This window comes from Salvelinus sp. IW2-2015, linkage group LG20, assembly GCF_002910315.2.
Source record: "Salvelinus sp. IW2-2015 linkage group LG20, ASM291031v2, whole genome shotgun sequence".
In the NCBI taxonomy this organism is placed as follows: domain Eukaryota; kingdom Metazoa; phylum Chordata; class Actinopteri; order Salmoniformes; family Salmonidae; genus Salvelinus; species Salvelinus sp. IW2-2015.
Window position 1 is genome coordinate 79423820 of NC_036860.1, and position 9280 is coordinate 79433099.

At 46.9% G+C, this 9280-nt stretch overlaps 1 pseudogene; it reads right to left on the reverse strand.

Annotated features, from left to right (window-relative positions):
- Positions 1–1650: 1650 nt before the first annotated feature.
- LOC111980140 (potassium channel subfamily T member 2-like) overlaps positions 1651–9280 on the reverse strand; it is a 78493-nt pseudogene continuing 70863 nt past the window's right edge.

Here is a 9280-nt window from a genome sequence, read left to right on the forward strand (position 1 = left end):
GACCATATATACAATACAGAGGCTATATACAGGGGGTACCGGTACCGAGTCAATGTGGGGTACACGTTAGTCGGGTAATTTGTACATGTAGGAGGGTGAAGTGACTACTATACATAGTAATAAGCATCGTATTGACTTGTGTGGCTGGAGTCTTTGACAATGTTTTTGGGCTTCCTCTGACACCACACTAGTATATAGGTCCTGGATGGCAGGAAGCTCTGGTCCCAGTGGATGTACTAGCCATACGCTACCCTCTGAGCGCCTTACGGTCAGATGCCGAGCAGTTACCATACTAGCGGTTGATGCAAACCGGTCAGGTGTTTTATGGGCAGCTGTAGAACCTTTTGAGATATGGGACACTGCCAAGACTTTTCGTGTCCTGAGGGGAAAGGTGTTGTTGTGCCCTCTTTCACGACTGTGCTTGGTGTGTTTAGACATGATAGTTTATTGGTGTGTGGACACCAAGGAACTTGAAACGCTCGACCCGTTCCACTACAGCCCGTCGATGTGAATGGGCGTGTTTGCCTCCTTTCTGTAGTCCACTGTAGTACAGCTCATTTGTCTTGCTCACGTTGAGTAGGGTTGTTGTCCTGTCACCCAGCACTGCCAGTTTCTGACGACCTCCTCCCTACTTGGCTGTCTCATCGTTGTCGCAACTGCTCGGCCTCTGACCGCAGGCCACTAAATCAAATCAATGTATTTATAATAGCCTGCTTACATCAGCTGATATCTCAAGTGCTGTACATGAAACCAGCCTAAAACCCAACAGCAAACAATGCAGGTGTAGAAGCACGGTGGCTAGGAAAAACTCCCTAAGCAAGGCAAAACTGGAAGAACCTAGAGAGAACCAGCTATGAGGGGTGGCCAGTTCCTCTTTGGCTGTGCCGGGTGGAGATTATAAACAGAACATGGCCCAATGAGTTCAAAGTTAAAATACCAGCTGGTGGCTAAATAACGATAATAATTCAGTTATGTGTTTTCTGAAAGGGCTAAGCAAGTCCACGCACCTCAGGGAAGAAATGGTCAGTGTTTTTCATAGCCGATCATTAAGAGTATCGGTCTAACTTTTTATTAAATGTTTGAATTTAGTTTATTTAGTAACTATTTTCTTAACTCTATTTCTTGAACTGCATTGTTGGCTAAGGGCTTGTAAGTAAGCATTTCACCTGTGACAAATAAAATGTGATTTGATTTTTGATTTTGATTTGAAATATAAAGTCCTGGCTGCTGTGTGCAGAGAAYAGTGGGATAGCAAAGCGCTACACGGCCATGACTCAGCTTTTTATTGGCCTTTTATTGGATTCCACTTTAATATGCCCATATTGGGGTTTTGCACAAGGAGAAACCACAGTAATATTTCATACTATGTGCACAGTGCACTGCAGAGTGCCCATAAACTCTTGAAACACAGACATTTTCATACAGTAAATTCTGTTWATGGAACTCTTAAAATGAGACCATCCCTTCTTCCCTGACAGTSTGTTTAAAGAGGGCCTCTCCAGRACAAGTYTCTCTATGCTCCACCCGCAGTGTGGTTACACCATAGAGATTTACAATGTTCCATATCTATGTAATTCTATAGTTTCCTGCAGTGTGGTTACACCATAGAGATTTACAATGTTCCATATCTATGTAATTCTATAGTTCCTGCAGTGTGGTTACACCATAGAGATTTACAATGTTCCATATCTATGTAATTCTATAGTTTCCTGCAGTGTGGTTGCACCATAGAGATTTACAGTGTTCTATATCTATGTAATTCTATGGTTTCCTGCAGTGTGTCTGTTTCCGCTCACATGTTCTCCAGTAGCAGCACGATGGGGTTGAGCTCTTTCTTGGGGCGGTAGTAAGCCCTCAGGGGCGCGATAAAGTTGTACAGGCCGTTTCCTGCACTCTCCGCTGACACGATGATCAGCTTGTTCTTAAAGCCGTAGGACCGAGCGTCCTCRAACGGGATGTGGTGGCAGGCCTGTAGGAGGGAGATGACACAGGAACGACACAGGAAATACATTGGATTACATGAAGGTCATCATCATCATCGAAGAGGGGTCAGGTAGGGAGATAGGATGGTTCTAGTTGAGGGTAAGTAAGGCCTTCAGGCAACGTGCAGGAGCCTTCCAGCCCCTCAACAGGGTCAGTGTGTGTCACTGTCCTCCTAAACCACCGACAACTCCCTCCCCCTCCTTCCGTATCCCTGATGTGCGGTGACATTAACTCGGCCAGGCATGCTGTCCCCATGAAACTGTCCATTTATTATTTACAGACGACAGTTGTTTCTGTAATGCAGTCCTTCTCACATCACCGCCACCCACAGCCACACTCTCCGCCCCGCACCCTTCCTTTCTCACCTCCTGTCTCTCAACTCATCCTTTCTAAAGGCTGACAAAGTGAACACAACCCATGTGTGAGCTCTCAATGTGTAGCGTTCAGCAGCGTCTCTTGGCAGCTGTATTGCTCTGATAGTGTCTGTGTCCCTGTGTGTGTCTCTGTGCTGATTGAGTTATTGATTGGTTTCTGACACAGTTGTAAAGTGTTAACACTGCAGCCTTGAGGGGAAGTGTCTTTGATGTGTGGTTGATGCTGAAAGGGAAGCTGCGTGCAACACTGTTTAAAAGGTCAACTCTGTCCCCTAATGACCAATCCATTCCCTGATCGTGTCTCAGGGAGGGCGGCGCATGCTCAGTGACCAGTGGCAGCGCACCTACCGCCGCTGCTCAGCCAATGAGGTGCATCACATTTGTCTGGAGGAGAGCAAGTTCTTTGGGGAGTACCAGGGAAGAGTTTCACCTTCGCCTCCTTCCACGCACACAAGAAGTAAGTCAATAAGCAGACATACACAAAGTTTACATTTGACATTTTAGTCATTTAGCAGACACCTCTTAACCACCACAACACACACACCCACCCCCCAGCGCCATTGCAGGTGTCGCTGAGGGGTGGCCTAGTCCCTTCTGGCTGTGCGGGTGGCGTTATCGCACTGGCCCGCTGTTCAATGTTCATAGATGACACAGCACCGAGCAGTCCTCCACTCCATACTCTATTTTAGTACCATTCTAAGTCGTGGAGCCATGATCACCGTGGAGTCGCACACACTCGATCCGACACCTCCATGACGACAACTGATTCAGCTCTCGGCCTTTATAGCTACGCGATCTATTTGATATGTTGTATATTGTTTATACCTTTACCAGACCTACCTGTCTCTGTTTCTCTAGCAAGCGATCGACAACACGAAGGTTGGGCAAACCGGTAAGAACAAGTCCGGTGAAACGGTTCTTGGGCGCCGATTTTCTCATGTTGACTCTCTAGCAGGCAGAACAGTTGAAACCTGGTGAGCCTATGTAGCAGGGCAAGCAAGCATGGACTGGGGACAGAGGAGTCCAATAGAACCACACTTCTTCACGTGTAGTGTATTCTTGATTCCTCTCTGTGCGCTTTGCACTCCGGTAGCTCATACGAGTCCTCCAAGAGGATGTATAGGAGAAGGGTGTTAGGAAATGAGACGAGTGCGAGGGCTGGAGAGAGAATTGCTAGAACCACGCGCATCACTTGAAACTTGAAACAGCGAACAGGTCCATACAGACTTCATGGGGATAACTTCCAGACACACGTGCTTTTACTTATACAATTGACTGTAACTCACGCCATTTTCGTTCACAAGGATGGAGCTACTCTAGCTTTCGTCAGGGGCAACAGAGAATAGAATGACCCTGGAGGGCGGGCTGAGGACAGGAGGGGTGTGTGGGGACCCTAGGGTGCCCGTGACCATACGGGCGGAGAGATAGGGAGCCAGACATTCTACCATGGACTCACCAGACGCCCTGTCCACAGCACATCGCAGCATGGGTCAGTCAGTCTCACTCCGACGCTACGGTGGCCACGCATGACGCAGAGATGTTTTCAATCAGTGCATTGTCTCTGTTTGTCTCTCGTTGTGCACTCGTCTAGAGAGATCCAACTAGTTCTGTACGTATTTGTAGCAGATTTGTGACCTTCCCTGATCGTATAATAGCTCCACAGGCACAGATTAGGACATGTTTTTTCTACATATGTACATGGCACAGATTTACGAAGCACAACGATCTGTTTAGCTCGCGCACAATGTACATGTGGCTCATCACACACGAATTGACAATAGTTTTACTAAGGCGACATTGTACATTTGGGCACTGGAGTATAGGTCTTCACGGACGTCGTGTTCTTGATAATCAACTTGCTTACACGTTTCTTGGCCATGGGAGCATTTACCGAGGTCGATGTTGGGTACCTTGTTGTGGCGGAATATGTACATTCTTGCCAGTCCAGAGACTACAATCGAGAGGACTTATGTGATGTTTTTACCAATGGTAGAGCCCTTGATCGTTATTGGGCGCGATTTAAGGTCCTAGGCGTACCGTTAGTTTTTCGTAGGTTCCCATGCTCATTTCATCATCACTTGGCAGAGGAGATTTCGTAGGACGCATGTTTTACGTAGTTTGTGTTGAAGTGTCGGGCTTGTGAAGCTCTCACTATACTCAGGACAGATGGTCACAGGAAGCCTAACAGATTTGGTGTGAGGGGCAACTCATAACCACTGTATACATCGTCTGTAGAGTAGCTTACAGTTTTGCGTAACGGGGCTCTCTGTCATAGGCTGCAGCACTCAGGCCGGGCCATATCAGCTGACAGTCGTGTATTCGCTGGCATGTCAGGAGTTCGGCTTTTGGTCATCTTAGTATAGACGCTGCTCGTCTTCTTTACTATACTAGCATAGACTAGTAGCATTGGCGTTCTTTCACACCTGGATGGGCCTCAGCGACTGGTAGTGAGAAACTTCTAGCCGCGACTCGCCTATTCGTGGTCTTCCTCTCAACACGTTACGTTGAGGATTTTGTGTTGACAATGGAGAGGCGCCAGGTGCTCAGATCTCTCACTGGGATACAGCACAATACACACCGAGAACACTGGGATTTGTTCAAACTCATGCTTAAGAGCACACCGCGCTGAGCGGCAGATGTCAATAGATACTCACAAGCTCGAGATATCATTGCGGTTTTTGTGAGTAGCATAAAACTGAGTAGCTTCCTGCGGTCAGATCGATATGTAATCTTGGTCACTCCTCCATAAAGCAAACTTGGCTTACTCCTTGACCTGCTACTGGATCGCTGATTTGTTTGTTCGATATCTTGGGGCTGCGCTAATCTGTTGCTTGCGCTTCTGGCGCCCTATGTTTCGATATATGGAATGCATTCGGCATCGACAGAGACAGACATTTCGTTTTTATGTGTTTTAGCCTTGGTTTTGCTTTTTCTCTTATCTCAGCAGGCGTGTGGTACTGGTTGGATACATTGTTGAGATTTTGTGGGTATGTGCTGTCCGCTTTGGCTACACCCATGTAAAGGAGCAATGGGTATGGTCTTTAATACGTTAATGACATGCAGGACTCCAGTGACAGCAGCACGTTCCGAGAGGGTCCAGCGGCGGCGGGGTGGGCCATGATATCATGTGGTGAGCCATTGTGGTGGGGGCTAGTGCTAGGGCCTTATCGCCAGAGCTAGAGAGCGTGGTGGTGGGTTTGGTGTGGTGGGCGCTAAGAACTGATCTCTCTCGGCCCATTTCTTCAAATCCGTCTCTTCCAGTTGAGCTAGAAGTCTGCGAGGAGGAAAGCTCTAGAACGGCGGATAAGGACAACTTAGATCCACCTGAGTGTGTTCGCCATTGTACTGGGAGCTCGGGATTGGACTTGCGGTGCCGGGGTCAACTCAGCAACCACGTTTCTGGAAGTTAACCGCGCGGATTGGTGAGTACGGCCTACATAATCAGAGGACGAGCTGGCGGGGCCGCGAAGGGGATAGATGTGATTGTGGAGTGATGATCAGAGACAGAATGATGTGTCCGCTAATGGTGGTGTTGTGTGTCCGTGTGTGACGAGTAATAGATATAATAGCTTTGTCTTTATATATGTTGAGCTTAAGACTCGTCGAGGAGTATTAAAGTTGTGTGTATAGAATGAGTATGCACGTTCTGCACATTGATTGTGTTGTCACTGCAGACCCAGGTTGAAATGTTGTTTTGTGTGTTTTCTGTTTTCTGTTTGTGGTGTGTCGAGCCATGATTGGTTGTCGTAGATAGTGCGAAGCATTGAATTTGCTTGATAGGTGTTGGTTCGACATAGTTGTGCGGCGGTATGGGGGTAAAGGTGAGTAGATTCGTTTGCGCGAGGTTTGACATGAGTCTTTCTCAGATGTCCCGCGTACCCTTTTGAGTCTTCCTGCTTTTCTCTTTCCTTTTGTGTTTTGTGATCGCTTGTCGCAGTGAATAATAGTATATGGTCTCGGTTGGGCGTGAGTTGTGGCGGCCTTTGCTCGTCCTTGGGGCACATTATAGTTGTGGAATTTCACGTAGATCTTATATCTCTTTCCGTCGCTTATACGTGTTTATCTGTTTGTTAAGCGCCATCTCATAGAACTGGCTATTCTCTATTCACTATCAGGGACTGGGATCGCTCCCTTTTCTTCTTTTCGCTCTGTTTGTTAGAGATTGATGACACTCTTTACAGATGTAAATGCAATGCTGTTTATTACTCTCCTGTCTTTGTTTGTCTGTTGTCTCCTGTTGTCTGTTCCTCCTTGTCGTCTGTTGTCCTTACACAGAGATAGGGCCACATAGTTGCATCCTCTTTCTGGTGCAGGTCTGTGCTCGGTGCCTATGTGTCCGTGCTTTTAGTAGATATTGTAGAGGCTCTTGTATTTCATGTATACTGGGTTAAGTGCTCTCGTCACGCAGCGCTTGTGGAAATGGTGTGTGTCTAGGTGGATTATCTCGGTACCATGTGTTTGTTATAAACTTGTGTTTTCGGTGTCTTTTGTCTCTTATTTTTCAATAAGCTTCATCTATGTGATAGTGGTGGAACTATCAGACTGCGTTCTGGTTCAATCTTACTCCTCGCTCTTCAGACGATAGCGATGGGAACTGCACTTCCAGTCATAGAAATAGACATCTGTAAATTGCCGCACTCCCAATTCTCGAGTCTTGACGCTGACATACTGAGTCTGGTTTTATTAGGACGGGGGCAGAATGCGATTGGTAACATCGTACTCTGTCTTCTGTGGAGCAAGTGTTTACATGATGAATTGTGGGTGTGATCGTTTCATTAGTATTATATATTTAGACACATTCTTGGATTTAGGTTGTGTTTCTAGATGGCTGTGGGACTTATGTAGTCATATTTAGGCTATTTATATCTTGTCGATGTGTGGCAGAGGGATTACTCTATTGAAAGCATATTTCGTCGTCATAAATAGCTTTCAATTCATATGTGATAGTGACGCACCCATATGTTGCTTAATCCTTTCATGCGCTTGTAACTCACTGGCTGGTCTACTGATTACGACTTTATTCATTCACAGAAAATACCTATCACTAGCTGAGTTCTTTTTCGTCACGACACTCTGGCACAGCCATTGGTATAGGAGTGTTTTAACGATCTGTTACATCTCACTATAGGTGTCAAACGGTGATATCAGATGTACATCATAGACACTTGAACGGACTCAGTATTCTCTCTCTATAAGCCATTAGAGCGAGAATAGCGACTTCGTGATTTAATCATGGGAAGACTACTGCTTAGTGCTGATAATTAATCATTTCATTTCGATAGTAGAGAGCGAGTTGAACGGATAGTTCGTGTGTTCGAGTAATTCTTCTAACGGACAACATAAAATTAACAAATCTTTGTGGAGTAGTGTGTAGCGAGGACAGAATAGCAGAGCAGTCATGATTGCCTAGATAGAGCTCGGCAGCTTGTTGTGATATACGAACCAAATGACACATTAGAGACACCGAATAGATTTAGCCTAATGCTAGTACGATCATAACTGTATTCATCATATAACATAGTTAATATTACGCTCGTCGCGTGTTGTGGTGTAGCAATACGCGAATACGCGCGTACTGATGGTGTGGTCAATTCGATGAGTACTGCAGGTAAAGATATTAGTTCTATTTGAATCCTCTATCTGAGAGTTATCCTTCGTGATGCCGCAGTGCGTGGTCTATGGGTCATAGACAGAGACTCACCGTGAGATTACTGTACAATCGTATTTACCATGACATGTGCGGTCTGTAAGATATCCTATAGTTTCTGGCAGTATGGGTTGCCACCATTAGAGATTTACAGTGCTCATCACGTCATCTATCTATGTAATTCTACAAAGCGATTTTCGTGGCGGGTGTGTCTGATTTTGCGAGCGTCATCCTAGTCTGTTTCTAGCCGACTCTAGTGTCCAGTAACAGAGCCTGGTGGGTTCTCGGCCTCTCTATCAGTGAGGGCGGGTATGGGCTGTTTAAGTGCGCCATGACGCTAGGGCCGGAAGACAGAAGCTCATTGTCTGTTATAAGACAAGAAACAAGCAGAACACGTCTATCTCTCGTGCAGCTTGTCTCCTCCCGCGCTGACAACGAAGATCAGCACTGTGTTTGCTTAAAGTCGTCGGTAGGGAACGAACGTCCGTCACCACTCACACAGAACGGGAATTTGATGTGTGGCTGTAGGGGAACCTGTAAAGAGGGAGATTAGCACACTCAGCGATGACGAACTACAGGAAAGTACAATATAGTGTAATAAGATAGACATGGATACAATTATCAGCGATTCGAGGGGCGGGTTCAAGCGTAGGGGAAGATAGAGATGAGTCTGCTAGCGTTTGAGGAGTAATGTAAGGGTCTTGGCAGAGACGTAAGTAATCGACTCAACTCACCCGCACCTTGTCCGCTTCTCATCACCGCGCTGATGTGTGTATGGGCATCTTTTCTGCGCACGCTGAGGGTGAGACACATATATATGTATGGGGGAATTTCTGCCTTAATCGATACGGCCATGGGAGTTTCAGCGGGTACGCTCACTGTCACCGACAACACACGACCGCGCGCACCGCACACCAGCACACACACACAAGCAGACAGAAACCACACAAACACATTTACACCTGGGTCTGAGGACACACATGGCAGGACTCAAACTAATTCAAACACACATTAGACCTCAGGCAACTTCCTAAACACTTACTTCGCAGCGTCCACCCACCACTGGCCATTCTCGTCTCTGTCCCCTCATCCTTCCCCTCGTCCCGCCCTGTCCTCGTGATTGGTCCCCAGCGGGTGAAGGTTGCTGAGTTGACCCGTCACCAGCTCCAGGACAGGGGCGTTGCTCTGTGCGTCCTCTCCTCGGCAGAGTCAGCTGTGGCTGGAGGGCCCAGGGTGTTAGCGCCCCCAACCCCCCTCTGTCTGGCTGGCCCTGACA